The sequence below is a fragment of the Dendrobates tinctorius genome, unplaced genomic scaffold (genome assembly GCF_039654945.1).
Source record: "Dendrobates tinctorius isolate UK_male_01 unplaced genomic scaffold, ASM3965494v1 ptg000045l, whole genome shotgun sequence".
In the NCBI taxonomy this organism is placed as follows: Eukaryota; Metazoa; Chordata; class Amphibia; order Anura; family Dendrobatidae; genus Dendrobates; species Dendrobates tinctorius.
Window position 1 is genome coordinate 3559257 of NW_027361713.1, and position 15866 is coordinate 3575122.

At 47.5% G+C, this 15866-nt stretch overlaps 1 protein-coding gene across 2 annotated transcripts in view; it reads left to right on the plus strand.

The window, feature by feature from the left end:
• The first annotated feature begins 7108 nt into the window (after nt 1–7108).
• Nucleotides 7109–15866, plus strand: part of GRM4 (glutamate metabotropic receptor 4) — a 561406-nt gene continuing 552648 nt past the window's right edge. The window contains exons 1-2 of one of the 2 annotated variants that reach the window (XM_073575599.1): nt 7109–7259; nt 7819–7945. The gene's annotated coding sequence lies outside the window, so the exon portion shown is untranslated. Of the gene's footprint in view, nt 7946–15866 lie in introns of both variants that reach the window. The other variant, XM_073575600.1, reaches the window with a different exon arrangement.

Genomic DNA, 15866 nt, shown 5'->3' on the forward strand with positions numbered 1-15866 from the left:
TAAATATAGCAATTATATGGTTCTATTACTAAGGAAATGTTTCACTTCTGAGTTATATGCAACAATTCTTTTATTCATTCATTCGCTCACTCATATATTCTTATTTTGGTTCATGGCTATACATTCCTACATATTATTAGTATAATAAATATATTCCTTATTAATAAAGATGAAAACACTGGTTACATAAAACACAGTGACACCTATGGGTTGAAAAAGGTAATTACACCTATGACATAAAAATGTTCTATCACATGAAAAAATATGGATAATAATGTATTATCACTTATTATTGGTTTAATATTTCAAACATTGAAATCTATATATGGTACAAATTCTGATAATAATTATATGGATATTACTGATTGCTATGGTACGCTGTGATATTATAGGATAGGAAAATTACCGGATTTGGTATAGACTAGGGAATGAAGACTTCAAGCAAGATACTGAAATTATGTTAATAAAGACTTTTCATATTAAAATTGATTCTTATCAGTTGCAAGAAGAAGAATGCCGCGATCCAGAAGTCCCAGAAGGTAACAAAGCTATGACTTCTCAGTAAGACTGTGTTAATTACAAGTGCAGTATCCACCACTGACAGCCACTAGTGCAGTATCCACCACTGACAGTCACAATTAAAGTGTCTAACCTGACAACCAGAGGACGATGATCCTACGATGCTGATGTGAACTGTGTTATCACGTTCTTATCAAGTTCCAGAAGTTTTCAATCACCTGTAAAGCTTCGATGTAAAGCTGGTGAACAATAAGGTAATTGTCAGGAAGCTACAACCCTGACATATGTCCTGTGCATTAGGACAAGGACTGGTTATGGTGCTATGTTTAGCAAGGAAGAGTCATTTTAACCCTTGCTTTGCTGACCAAAGACGTCACACCTGTTCAAAGACCAGTACCGATGGAGGATTCCAGAATATCCAAGGCGAGCCAATGTAAGCCCAGGTTTTTAAATGTGACACTGCACAGATATTAAAGCCGCATAGACTTTGTTTTCGTATTAACATTTGAATTTATGAACTTTGATTTGATATACAACACAATTTCTACAACATCTATATGCTATAGAAAAACTGTGTTTTTAAAAGAACCAAGAAGAAGACAGAAGACATCAAAATGAAGACCAGATGACATCAGATGATGACTGGACCTGAGATGCTTCAATTTAGACTTAGGGAAGTATAATTATACATATTTTATATGAATATTGTTCACGGCTTACCATAACATGAATTCACATCAATTATGTCATTGAGTACTTATAACGTTAATCTGATATTATTATTATTATTATTATTATTATTATTATTATTGATATTAAATTATTTTGTCAAAGAAGAAGAAAAGAAGAAAGAAGATCTTGTTATATTTTGAGGGTTCCAATTAATGTCTGTCTCCCTCAAAAGGGGGAATTGTTAAATATTAATAATCCGTTAATTTCTTATAAGACTCAGTTCTGTACATTGCTTTAGCTTACACGACATAGGCTATTTTTAAGCTTGGCTCATGGTAGAAAGACAGCTCCATATATGTAGAGACCACGTGCTTTAGGAGACGTATATAATTCATGGCTAACTGTAGAGGTCGCTCTTCTTCCCTCACCATCATGAGAGACAGACACGAAGATGTCATCTGTTCTGGGCCATAACATGACATAACAGCTGGTATGTTACTTTACTACGAAGAAGCCGAACTGAGAGACAGACGCCATTTGCCATGTGAGATCCCGGAGAGAAAGAAGAATACATGTTGCTTTTGCCATGTGGGATTTCAGAGTATGAACTGATGGACAATCTCTCACCTATTTTTATTCACCTGTTTTTCTGTAATAACCTTTCTTTGATGGAAGAATCCAAATAAACCACTATATTTTTATCTGGTAACTAGTCCTGAGTATTTTACAGGATAAGCATTATTTTACACTAGGTCACTTCAGCCTGCAGGAAGCCCTTCAATAGGTCACTTCAGCCTGCAGGGAGGATGCTCACTCGGTCACTACAGCCTGCAGGAAGCCCCTGACTAGGTCACTATAGCCTGCAGGAAGCCCCTCACTAGGTCACTTCAGCCTGCAGGGAGGATGCTCACTCGGTCACTACAGCCTGCAGGAAGCCCCTCACTAGGTCACTATAGCCTGCAGGAAGCCCCTCACTAGGTCACTATAGTCTGCAGGAAGCCCCTCACTAGGTCACTACAGCCTGCAGGAAGCCCCTCACTAGGTCACTACAGCCTGCAGGGAGGATGCTCACTTGGTCACTACAGCCTGCAGGGAGGATGCTCACTCTGTCACTACAGCCTGCAGGAAGCCCCTCACCAGGTCACTACAGCCTGCAGGAAGCCCTTCACTAGGTCACTATAGCCTGCAGGAAGCCCCTCACTAGGTCACTATAGCCTGCAGGAAGCCCCTCACTAGGTCACTATAGCCTGCAGGAAGTCCCTCACTAGGTCACTACAGCCTGCAGGGAGGATGCTCACTCTGTCACTACAGCCTGCAGGAAGCCCCTCACTAGGTCACTATAGCCTGCAAGAAGCCCCTCACTAGGTCACTATAGCCTGCAGGAAGCCCCTCACTAGGTCACTACAGCCTGCAGGGAGGATGCTCACTCGGTCACTACTGCCTGCAGGAAGCCCCTCACTAGGTCACTTCAGCCTGCAGGGTGGATGCTCACTCAGTCACTACAGCCTGCAGGGAGGATGCTCACTCTGTCACTACAGCCTCCAGGAAGCCCCTCACTAGGTCACTATAGCCTGCAGGAAGCCCCTCACTAGTTCACTACAGCCTGCAGGGAGGATGCTCACTAGGGCACTTCAGCCTGCAGGAAGCCCTTCAATAGGTCACTTCAGCCTGCAGGGAGGATGCTCACTCGGTCACTACAGCCTGCAGGGAGGATGCTCACTCGGTCACTACAGCCTGCAGGAAGCCCCTCACTAGGTCACTACAGCCTGCAGGGAGGATGCTCACTTGGTCAGTACAGCCTGCAGGAAGCCCCTAACTAGGTCACTATAGCCTGCAGGAAGCCCCTCACTAGGTCACTATAGCCTGCAGGAAGCCCCTCACTAGGTCACTACAGCCTGCAGGAAGACCCTCACTAGGTCACTACAGCCTGCAGGAAATCCCTCACTAGGTCACTACAGCCTGCAGGGAGGATGCTCACTTGGTCACTACAGCCTGCAGGGAGGATGCTCACTCTGTCACTACAGCCTGCAGGAAGCCCCTCACTAGGTCACTATAGCCTGCAGGGAGGATGCTCACTAGGTCACTACAGCCTGCAGGAAGCCCCTCACTAGGTCACTATAGCCTGCAGGAAGCCCCTCACTAGGTCACTACAGCCTGCAGGAAGGATGCTCACTAGGTCACTTCAGCCTGCAGGAAGCCCCTCACTAGGTCACTTCAGCCTGCAGGGAGGATGCTCACTCGGTCACTACAGCCTGCAGGAAGCCCCTCACTAGGTCACTATAGCCTGCAGGAAGCCCCTCACTAGGTCACTTCAGCCTGCAGGGAGGATGCTCACTCGGTCACTACAGCCTGCAGGAAGCCCCTCACTAGGTCACTATAGCCTGCAGGAAGCCCCTCACTAGGTCACTACAGCCTGCAGGGAGGATGCTCAGTCGGTCACTACAGCCTGCAGGAAGCCCCTCACTAGGTCACTATAGCCTGCAGGAAGCCCCTCACTAGGTCACTATAGCCTGCAGGAAGCCCCTCACTAGGTCACTACAGCCTGCAGGAAGCCCCTCACTAGGTCACTAGAGCCTGCAGGGAGGATGCTCACTTGGTCAGTACAGCCTGCAGGGAGGATGCTCACTCTGTCACTACAGCCTGCAGGAAGCCCCTCACTAGGTCACTACAGCCTGCAGGGAGGATGCTCACTCGGTCACTACAGCCTGCAGGAAGCCCCTCACTAGGACACTATAGCCTGCAGGAAGCCCCTCACTAGGTCACTATAGCCTGCAGGAAGTCCCTCACTAGGTCACTACAGCCTGCAGGGAGGATGCTCACTAGGTCACTACAGCCTGCAGGAAGCCCCTCACTAGGTCACTATAGCCTGCAGGAAGCCCCTCACTAGGTCACTACAGCCTGCAGGAAGCCCCTCACTAGGTCACTATAGCCTGCAAGAAGCCCCTCACTAGGTCACTATAGCCTGCAGGAAGCCCCTCACTAGGTCACTACAGCCTGCAGGGAGGATGCTCACTCGGTCACTACTGCCTGCAGGAAGCCCCTCACTAGGTCACTTCAGCCTGCAGGGTGGATGCTCACTCAGTCACTACAGCCTGCAGGGAGGATGCTTACTCTGTCACTACAGCCTGCAGGAAGCCCCTCACTAGGTCACTACAGGCTGCAGGGAGGATGCTCACTAGGTCACTTCAGCCTGCAGGAAGCCCTTAAATAGGTCACTTCAGCCTGCAGGGAGGATGCTCACTCGGTCACTACAGCCTGCAGGAAGCCCCTCACTAGGTCACTACAGCCTGCAGGAAGGATGCTCACTTGGTCACTATAGCCTGCAGGGAGGATGCTCACTCTGTCACTTCAGCCTGCAGGAAGCCCCTCACTAGGTCACTACAGCCTGCAGGGAGGATGCTCACTCGGTCACTACAGCCTGCAGGAAGCCCCTAACTAGGTCACTATAGCCTGCAGGAATCCCCTCACTAGGTCACTATAGCCTGCAGGAAGCCCCTCACTAGGTCACTACAGCCTGCAGGAAGCCCCTCACTAGGTCACTATAGCCTGCAGGAAATCCCTCACTAGGTCACTACAGCCTGCAGGGAGGATGCTCACTTGGTCACTACAGCCTGCAGGGAGGATGCTCACTCTGTCACTACAGCCTGCAGGAAGCCCCTCACTAGGTCACTATAGCCTGCAGGGAGGATGCTCACTCTGTCACTACAGCCTGCAGGAAGCCCCTCACTAGGTCACTACAGCCTGCAGGGAGGATGCTCACTCTGTCACTACAGCCTGCAGGAAGCCCCTCACTAGGTCACTATAGCCTGCAGGAAGCCCCTCACTAGGTCACTATAGCCTGCAGGAAGCCCCTCACTAGGTCACTACAGCCTGCAGGAAGCCCCTCACTAGGTCACTAGAGCCTGCAGGGAGGATGCTCACTTGGTCAGTACAGCCTGCAGGGAGGATGCTCACTCTGTCACTACAGCCTGCAGGAAGCCCCTCACTAGGTCACTATAGCCTGCAGGAAGCCCCTCACTAGGTCACTATAGCCTGCAGGAAGCCCCTCACTAGGTCACTATAGTCTGCAGGAAGCCCCTCACTATATCACTATAGCCTGCAGGAAGCCCCTCACTAGGTCACTACAGCCTGCAGGGAGGATGCTCACTCGTTCACTACTGCCTGCAGGAAGCCCCTCACTAGGTCACTTCAGCCTGCAGGGTGGATGCTCACTCAGTCACTACAGCCTGCAGGGAGGATGCTCACTCTGTCACTACAGCCTGCAGGAAGCCCCTCACTAGGTCACTATAGCCTGCAGGAAGCCCCTCACTAGGTCACTACAGCCTGCAGGGAGGATGCTCACTAGGTCACTTCAGCCTGCAGGAAGCCCTTCAATAGGTCACTTCAGCCTGCAGGGAGGATGCTCACTCTGTCACTACAGCCTGCAGGAAGCCCCTCACTAGGTCACTATAGCCTGCAGGAAGCCCCTCACTAGGTCACTATAGCCTGCAGGAAGCCCCTCACTAGGTCACTATAGCCTGCAGGAAGCCCCTCACTAGGTCACTATAGCCTGCAGGGTGGATGCTCACTCTGTCACTACAGCCTGCAGGAAGCCCCTCACTAGGTCACTACAGCCTGCAGGAAATCCCTCACTAGGTCACTACAGCCTGCAGGGAGGATGCTCACTCGTTCACTACTGCCTGCAGGAAGCCCCTCACTAGGTCACTTCAGCCTGCAGGGTGGATGCTCACTCAGTCACTACAGCCTGCAGGGAGGATGCTCACTCTGTCACTACAGCCTGCAGGAAGCCCCTCACTAGGTCACTATAGCCTGCAGGAAGCCCCTCACTAGGTCACTACAGCCTGCAGGGAGGATGCTCACTAGGTCACTTCAGCCTGCAGGAAGCCCTTCAATAGGTCACTTCAGCCTGCAGGGAGGATGCTCACTCTGTCACTACAGCCTGCAGGAAGCCCCTCACTAGGTCACTATAGCCTGCAGGAAGCCCCTCACTAGGTCACTTCAGCCTGCAGGGTGGATGCTCACTCAGTCACTACAGCCTGCAGGGAGGATGCTCACTCTGTCACTACAGCCTGCAGGAAGCCCCTCACTAGGTCACTACAGCCTGCAGGAAATCCCTCACTAGGTCACTACCGCCTGCAGGGAGGATGCTCACTCTGTCACTACAGCCTGCAGGAAGCCCCTCACTAGGTCACTTCAGCCTGCGGGGAGGATGCTCACTCTGTCACTACAGCCTGCAGGAAGCCCCTCACTAGGTCACTTCAGCCTGCGGGGAGGATGCTCACTCTGTCACTACAGCCTGCAGGAAGCCCCTCACTAGGTCACTACAGCCTGCAGAAAGCCCCTCACTAGGTCACTACAGCCTGCAGGGAGGATGCTCACTAGGTCACTTCAGCCTGCAGGAAGCCCCTCACTAGGTCACTACCGCCTGCAGGGAGGATGCTCACTCTGTCACTACAGCCTGCAGGAAGCCCCTCACTAGGTCACTATAGCCTGCAGGAAGCCCCTCACTAGGTCACTATAGCCTGCAGGAAGCCCCTCACTAGGTCACTACAGCCTGCAGGAAGCCCCTCACTAGGTCACTACAGCCTGCAGGAAGCCCCTCATGTACTCATGCTCATTCTTGCGCAAGATGGAAATCTCACACATACTTGCATTCAGTGGGGCACAGACAGGACAGTCAGATTTTGGCAGCAGCCGGCAACAACATGAAGATGGGGCAAGTCACGATCACATCCCCCAAATCCAATCATAGAGGTAGAGAATAAGGGTTTGGAAAGGAGGGGTGACAAAGAGTACAGGAATGTAAAGCTTGGAAGGGAAGGACCTGCCTTCTAAGAGGAGGAGATGGAGGGTGGGAGATCACAGAAGGAGCAACGATGGTTTGTAGACAACCTTCTTCTCCTGGGGGTGGGGGAGCTGGAGAAGACCTGTACCGTTCTACACCAGTAAGCTGTGCAGGAGCTCCACAGATCAGAGTACAGTGTGAGTAGCAGGACACTAATCACAGCGTCTGAGGCAGTGCTGAGCGCCGGCTCCACTACAGCTCCATTCCGTGCTGGACAGCTCCTGTAAGCTCGCTGCCGGCTCCTGTGTGCTCCCTGCCTGCTCCAGGCACAGCTGCTGTGTGCTCCCTGCCTGCTCCGAGGACAGCTGCTGTGTGCTCCCTGCCTGCTCCTCTGGAGCTCCCTGCCTGCTCCTGTGGGCTCCCTGCCTGCTCCGGGGACAGCTGCTGTGTGCTCCCTGCCTGCTCCTGTGGGCTCCCTGCCTGCTCCGGGGACAGCTGCTGTGTGCTCCCTGCCTGCTCCTCTGGAGCTCCCTGCCTGCTCCGGGGACAGCTGCTGTGTGCTCCCTGCCTGCTCCTGTGTGCTCCCTGCCTGCTCCTCTGGAGCTCCCTGCCTGCTCCTGTGTGCTCCCTGCCTGCTCCTCTGGAGCTCCCTGCCTGCTCCTGTGTGCTCCCTGCCTGCTCCAGGGGGTCCAGGCTTACCACATTGCTCCAGATCAATAAGAAGACGTTTTTCTCTCTGGGACCCGAGGGGAGCTGTTGTCACTTCCATTTCTTCTCTATGGGCAGCTGATATATTTGCTGGTCCAGCTTGGCACTGATTGGACTGTTATGCATCCTCACAGGGCATTCACACACTTCCTAGGGATGCAGAACCCCTAAAGTGCTGCAGAAAAAGGGGAAACCCATCTGTGTCTCCAGCCCCTCCTACAGATGCCCACCAAGCAGTATGGTCTTTAAAGTCTAAAGCTGGTGAGTTGTGAGCTTGAAATAATTGGCATATATCACATCACTCAGTGTAATACTTGGAATATATCACATCACTCAGTGTAATACTTGGCATATATTGCTCAGTGTAATACCTGGTATATATCGCTCAGTGTAATACCTGGCATAGAGCGCTCAGTTTAATACCTGGCATATTTCGCACAGTGTAATACCTGGCATATATCCCTGAGTGTAATACTTGGCATATATCGTTCAGTTTAATACCTGGCATATATCGCTCGGTGTAATACCTGGCATATATCACTGAGTGTAATACCTGGCATACGTCGCTCAGTTTAATACCTGGCATATATCGCTCAGTGTAATACCTGGCATATATCGCTCAGTGTAATACCTGGCATATATCGCCCAGTGTAATACCTGGCATATATCGCTCAGTGTAATACCTTGCATATATCGCTGAATGTAATACCTGGCATATATCACTCAGTGTAATACCTGGCATATATCGCTCAGTGTAATACCTGGCATATATCACTCAGTGTAATACCTGGCATGTATCGCTCATTTTATTACCTGGCATATATTGCTCAGTGTAATACCTGGCATATATCGCTCAGTGTAATACCTGGCATGTATCGCTCAGTGTAATACCTGGCATATATCACTCAGTGTAATACCTGGCATATATCACTCAGTGTAATACCTGGCATATATCGCTCAGTGTAATACTTGGCATATATCACTCAGTGTAATACCTGGCATATATCGCTCAGTGTAATACCTTGCATATATCGCTGAATGTAATACCTGGCATATATCACTCAGTGTAATACCTGGCATATATCGCTCAGTGTAATACCTGGCATATATCACTCAGTGTAATACCTGGCATGTATCGCTCATTTTATTACCTGGCATATATTGCTCAGTGTAATACCTGGCATATATCGCTCAGTGTAATACCTGGCATGTATCGCTCAGTGTAATACCTGGCATATATCACTCAGTGTAATACCTGGCATATATCGCTCAGTGTAATACCTGGCATATATCGCTCAGTGTAATACTTGGCATACATCACTCAGTGTAATACCTGGCATATATCGCTCAGTGTAATACCTGGCATATATCACTCAGTGTAATACCTGGCATATATCGCTCAGTGTAATACTTGGCATATATCGTTCGGTTTAATACCTGGCATATATCGCTCGGTGTAATACCTGGCATATATCGCTCAGTGTAATACCTGGCATATGTCGCTCAGTTTAATACCTGGCATATATCGCTCAGTGTAATACCTGGCATATATCGCTCAGTGTAATACCTGGCATACATCACTCAGTGTAATACCTGGCATATATCGCTCAGTGTAATACCTGGCATATATCGCTCAGTGTAATACTTGGCATACATCACTCAGTGTAATACCTGGCATATATCGCTAAGTGTAATACCTGGCATACATCACTCAGTGTAATACCTGGCATATGTCGCTCAGTTTAATACCTGGCATATATCGCTCAGTGTAATACTTGGCATACATCACTCAGTGTAATACCTGGCATATATCGCTCAGTGTAATACCTGGCATACATCACTCAGTGTAATACCTGGCATATATCGCTCAGTGTAATACCTGGCATATGTCGCTCAGTGTAATACTTGGCATATATCGCTCAGTGTAATACCTGGCATATACAGTATCACTCAGTGTAATACCTGGCATATATCGCTCAGTGTAATACCTGGCATACATCACTCAGTGTAATACCTGGCATATGTCGCTCAGTGTAATACCTGGCATATATCGCTCAGTGTAATACTTGGCATACATCACTCAGTGTAATACCTGGCATATATCGCTCAGTGTAATACCTGGCATACATCACTCAGTGTAATACCTGGCATATATCGCTCAGTGTAATACCTGGCATACATCACTCAGTGTAATACCTGGCATATATCGCTCAGTGTAATACCTGGCATACATCACTCAGTGTAATACCTGGCATATATCGCTCAGTGTAATACCTGGCATATGTCGCTCAGTGTAATACTTGGCATATATCGCTCAGTGTAATACCTGGCATATACAGTATCACTCAGTGTAATACCTGGCATATATCGCTCAGTGTAATACCTGGCATATACAGTATCACTCAGTGTAATACCTGGCATATATCGCTCAGTGTAACACTTGGAGAAACATCTGTGATTGTAACTTGATGACAGTAACATATCCTGAATTCCAGCACTGTATGTGATCCTAATGTGCTGCTCATAGCCCATTATCGCAGTCATCCTTACTGCCTGGACAGTGAGAGGTAAGGAGAGAGAACCTGGAAAGTGAGATGGAATTACAAGGACAAAATTAGATGGGATTCCCAAGAATTGAGCGCAGTGATTGTGACATGCAGATGTGCTGTATTGTATGAGCTCGGATCTGGAACATTGCTCCATGGACCTATTTGCCACGGTTCTGTATTGTGACTCATGCCAGACCGCCGGCTGCCTGTGATACTTTGCTTTGCCTTATGTTACGTTGTCTGTCTGTCCATCCTATGTAACTGCCTACCTGTCCATCTATTGACAGTCCTACATCTCTGCACATTCCCCTACCAATACGAATCTAGTCTTCCTGACTGCTGGTCTCATTATCCCATCATTGGATCTCAGTCTCATCTCTGCCCTACTTCTCTGCATTGTGACCTGGTATAGCTGGACTTTAAGCCTTCATTCTCCATTTAGAAAAATCTGATTTTTGTCCCCTGCTTGTGCCTCCGTTGTGCTCTGGATCTCCCTTTCAGCCTGTGTTTGCGCACTGTGTATCATATTTATCCCATGCACTCCCTCTCCATTTTCTATACCTCTCTCTTGCTTCCGATGATGCTCTCCCTCTCGTCTCCTATACACCCTCCACCCCCCTTATGTTTTCCTGTGCGTTAAATATTTTCATCTGCTCCTCTGAATTGCACCCATTTAACATCTTTAGGGCAGACTGCTCCAGTCTGTGGTTGGCATCAAGAAGTCTTGATTAAAATCAGACCTGTTCTCTTGCAGGAGAGAGATTTATAGTAGCTGGAACACAGTGGGCAATTAAGAATCCATTTGAGTTGGGGGAGGAAGGGTGTAGACTAGGATAGTAACGTTACCTCAGTAGGTAAATGGCCATATATATATATTTTCCTTGTCAGGCCACTACTTACTAGGTTACACTAAGGGATGCCCTACTTTTATTAAAGAGCAATTTAGAAACTGAAGGTTCTGTAGAACTGTCAAGCAATTCTAGCTTCTAGGCATTTTAACCTATGGTTTTCTTATCAAAATCTGATATATTGCTGGAATAGGGCATCTGAGATCTTATTTCCAAGTGATAGCATCAGATAACATTTTGAGTTTGATGAGCTGCTTGAAATTATTTCTAAATTAGAGATCAAGTATGTAGAAAATCACCTTCTAGGAACCTATTCACACAGGACTTGTGAAGCATCATGCTTACTGCAGTATAGGTTGCAGACTTTTATTTACTATTTGTTGTTTTGAAGAAAATGGGCGACGCATTTTGTTTTTTCTTTCCTGTGTTCTTGTGTCCAGACGCATGCATTCCTAACATTGATGGCATCGTAGTCTCGGTATACCGCAGGTTGCATGGACGCGCTCGGACGCCACCGTTTCCTTAATCTGCAGTCTATAGGATCAATCAGTTGTACATTATGAGATGCCAGTTTTTGATGAGCTTATATGGGAGCTTTGTTTAGTGGTGTGAACGGGCAAGGAATGCAAATGTCTGCAGATTGCATTGTGGGAGCATTCTTTAGCTACAGCGCTTACACTGAGTATGGTATTGCTGAGATTGTATCCGGTACCCAGGAGCTTGACCTCTTCACTGAGGATTGTGCCGTAATGTTAAGTCACTACAATGCTGGAAACTTTCTTGTTTCAGATACAACAGTGAAAGAAAATTACATTTACAAAGTCTAGTTTTGAATGGTTTGTCAGATGATTTGAAACAGCAGAAATCTCTGTGCATTGCCAAAGGGGTGTGGCCTCTTTACAGAGCCTTTTAGTTCTGGAAATCAGTGGTGGTCTGGTAGGCAGACCTAACCGATGTGCTCTTCTTACATAATCCATAAGGTACTACGAGATGATTTTCCCTGGATTTCACCATTTAGACTCCCAATCATTACACTGACTATTATTTCAAAATGTAGGAAGTAAATTGTAAAAGGCAGACTTGGAAATAGAAAATCTTAGTGGCTTTGCCTGTAGTATTAGGATATGCTTTTCATTAAATACTTAGGTAAGGTAATTAGATGAGAAAGTTGTAAATTATGTGGCTCCTAGAATAGAAAGTTTTCCTTTAAAGCAAATCTGTCAGCAAATGTAACTCGTCTTTATAGTTTAAATACTCATGTAGGTAATTGAGAAATAAATGCATTGATAACTTTATATGTATTGTCTGTTTGTTGACCACATTGTTATAAGTGTTCGGTCCTTCATCCCTTCCAGAGCAATGACTGTCTACCTTCCTTGGTGATTTACATCCTTTGCACACGCCTCCTTCTTTAGATTGATAGTTGGCTGCCTTTCTGATCCCAGGCACCAGACTGGAAATTTTGCTCCTACTCATATTGCCTTTGTCTGGCTTGCACCCCTCGTCGACATGGTGCACCCAGGAGAAGACTGGGTGTAGCTCTATTTTTTTTTATTACATCTATATGTGTTAGTGTTTCCCTATTATCTTCTGTGTGTAAAACGCATGAAGTTTTATATTCATCAGCATTAGAAAATGGGTCATTGAATGGAAAAGAAAAAAAAGAATAACTTTAAAAAATGATTATGTACATCTTTATTTTGATTTAATTATATGATCAGTTATCCTTGATGTAATATTACCTTTCATTTTTAAAGTTAGCAAGAAGGTAAGACCAGATGGAAGAGAGGTTGCTGAATCACATTACACAGAATTGGTTTGTAGTCTTACAATAGAGATGTAATGGTTTGGGCTGACCTAGGTTCAGTTAGGGTAGGGAAAAGTTTTTTAATCCATTATTATATCAGTTTAAGATAATAAATGGTGCAGCTACAAGTCACTCTTATATAGTTTGCCAGTCAGAGCCGCATGCTTACAAATTATTCATTCATAAGTGTGCTGTGTATCTGTGGTATCAGCACATGTCTTAAAGGGGTTGTCCACCCAAAAATTGTATTTAAAAACCATTCAGCATGCTCTACAAAAATTATGTTGAAATAAAGTATTTTGACCTTATTCCCTGCTGCTTCACTACTAATGATATCTAGTTCCTTTGTAAGGGGCTGACATTGCTATGGACAGCAGAGACACGCTGCCCCTTTAAGAGACGGCACCCCCTTGGCTGATACGATGGTACATTCGATTCTACCCTTCAAAAGACTGCTTTGGTTTGCTCTTCCAGCTATGGAGAGGGGATGGGCTGTTTTTCCCAGTGAGTGTTTGGAGCTGGGAGTCTGCAGGAGACTAACGTGAGGAGAAAAACGTGCAGCTTAGAACTGACTGAACCTGTGGGATTGTGTATACACTTCTGGGGATAACGAAGGTGGTTTTCCTGTGTTACTGTGAGGAGCCACGAAGATCTACAAGGAAGGAATTCAGAAGAGGGAGTTCACCATTTCTAGGAACAGGTTTGGAATCGTCACACGAGGACAAGACCACATTGCACAGAGCTTCCAGGGAGGACATCGCATCATCTTGCAGAGAACTGCAGGGGGCCCCCCAAAAGGAGCTGAGACACCAACTTTACCGTGAGTGTTAACCCCATGTGCGTACATGTTTAGGGCTTAGGATAAGCTGCAATAGACAAAGCACGGTAGCCGTGCAGCCGAAGTAGCAGCGGCCAGTCAGGCTACAGTTAGTGTAGCAGCATATTGTACCTTATTGTATTGTTTTGCCTTTTGAAAGAATACACTGATCTGTAATAGTTGGTGCACCGTGCCATTTGTACGGCCCAGCTAGAGAATATCACTTTTGTAAATTGTTTTGTCATTGCATACCCCTGTTTACACTTTCCTAACACTGCATTCCTTGCCTGTAAATAAATTAACCCTTTGTTGTTTGCACCTCATCTTGTGTACCGTAGTCTCCCTGCATTGTGGTGGTCCCCCGGCCATCGCTTCAAGTGGCGGTGCGAGCAGGGTGACTATCACCAAGATGCAGACGAAGGCGGCAACGGAGAGAATGCTAGTGTTGGTGGGGATGCTGTGGGCATTGGTGGAACCCCTGCAAGGACACTCCCTATGGGCACCATATTTAGTGTGCTTCCAAAATTTGATGCCAATAATATGCCCCTGTCTGATTGGGTGTCCCGGCTGCAAAGCACCCTGAAGATTTATAACATCAGCACAGACCTTGAAGTGGACATTGCGTTGACTGCCTTGGAGTGAGAGGCCCGTAAAAATGTCTGTCTACAGCCGGAACTAACCCATAGTACCCTGAAGGAGCTAGTGAAATTCCTGGAAGAGTTCTACGGCAAGACTGCTAGCGCAGGACACCTCCGCGCCAAATTTTTCTCTAGACTGCAGTAGGAAGAAGACGGGATCTCTCAGTATGCAACAGCACTGCAAGAAGTGTTGGCAGAAGTGCAAAGGAAAGAGATGGATGGACTCGGTGGCATGGGCTCCAAAGACCATATACTCCGGGAAGAATTCATTCTGGGACTGCACAACACATCCTTGAGGAGAGCACTGTCAGAACGGGTCCATGTAAATCTGACTCTTTCATTCCGTCAAATCCTGGCAGAAACAGTGGCCTGAAGCAAGGAAGACAGTTACGTGTCTGGTGTGATGTGTGTCCAGGGTGCCAATACCAGAGGAGACCCAAATCATCAGGCACTGGTCCAGATAAGAGACTGCTGCAAGTCGTGCACTGTCAGTATGCAAGACAAATTAACCTGGATGGAGCAAAGAATGGGAGAACAACAGTCTGTCTCAATGCACTCATATAACCATCCATCGGCCCGACCTTTAAGGGGTCAGTGGGTGCAAGCTCCCCCCCGCCAGGCATCAGAGGCATGAAGATTAGCTCGGGGTGCCCCTCGCTGAAGAGGAGGCATCCAATGCTGGGAATGTGGAGGACAAGGGCACCTTGCCAGGGACTGCCGGAAATATGCTCAAAGCCAGCAACAGCCGCTGCTAAAAACTACCAACCCCCGCAGTAATGCGGCACTCTGTGAGGGAAGCAAGAAGAGAGGCCGGTCCTTATCATAATGAACACCCGATTGCTGGGAGTCCCATCCTGCGTGCTGAATTTGAGGGCGTTCCAGTGGATTGCTTGATAGATACCGGTTCACAAGTGACAACGATGCCAGAATCATATTTCAAACAGCATTTTCAAACCCTGGCCAAGCCAGAGAAGGAGACATTGATCTGGTTGTTTGCTGCCAATCAACAGCCGATCCCGGTCACAGGGGTTGTGTGGATGAATATTCGAATTTGTGGGTAAGAAGTATGAAAGAAAGGGATCCTGCTTGTCCCTGAGCCCATCAAAGAAGATGTGCCTGTAGTATTGCGAATGAATATCCTACGAGAACTCGATCAGATAATGTTCACCACATGGGGACCCAGCTATTGGAAGAAGGCTGTCACACACAAGCTTACTCAAAAAGCCCTTTAGCGATTGATCCATGTCTGTGGGACGCAGAAGAGTATGCCGTCTTATCAGGTAGTAGGGGTCATCAGGGCCCCTGGGAAAGAGTCTGTAATCCTGCCTCCCGAGCGAGAAAGTATATTACACCTTCCAGTGGGGACTCATCGCAGCCTTGATGGGCTGGAGGTGATAGTTCAGCCTGTGGTAGGCGGAGGAGCGGACCAAGATGTCATGATAGCTCGTATGATAGCTGTGGTCTAGCGAGGACACATCCCCATAAGAGCTTTGAACGTGGGCCCCGGGGAAGTCACCTTGCCC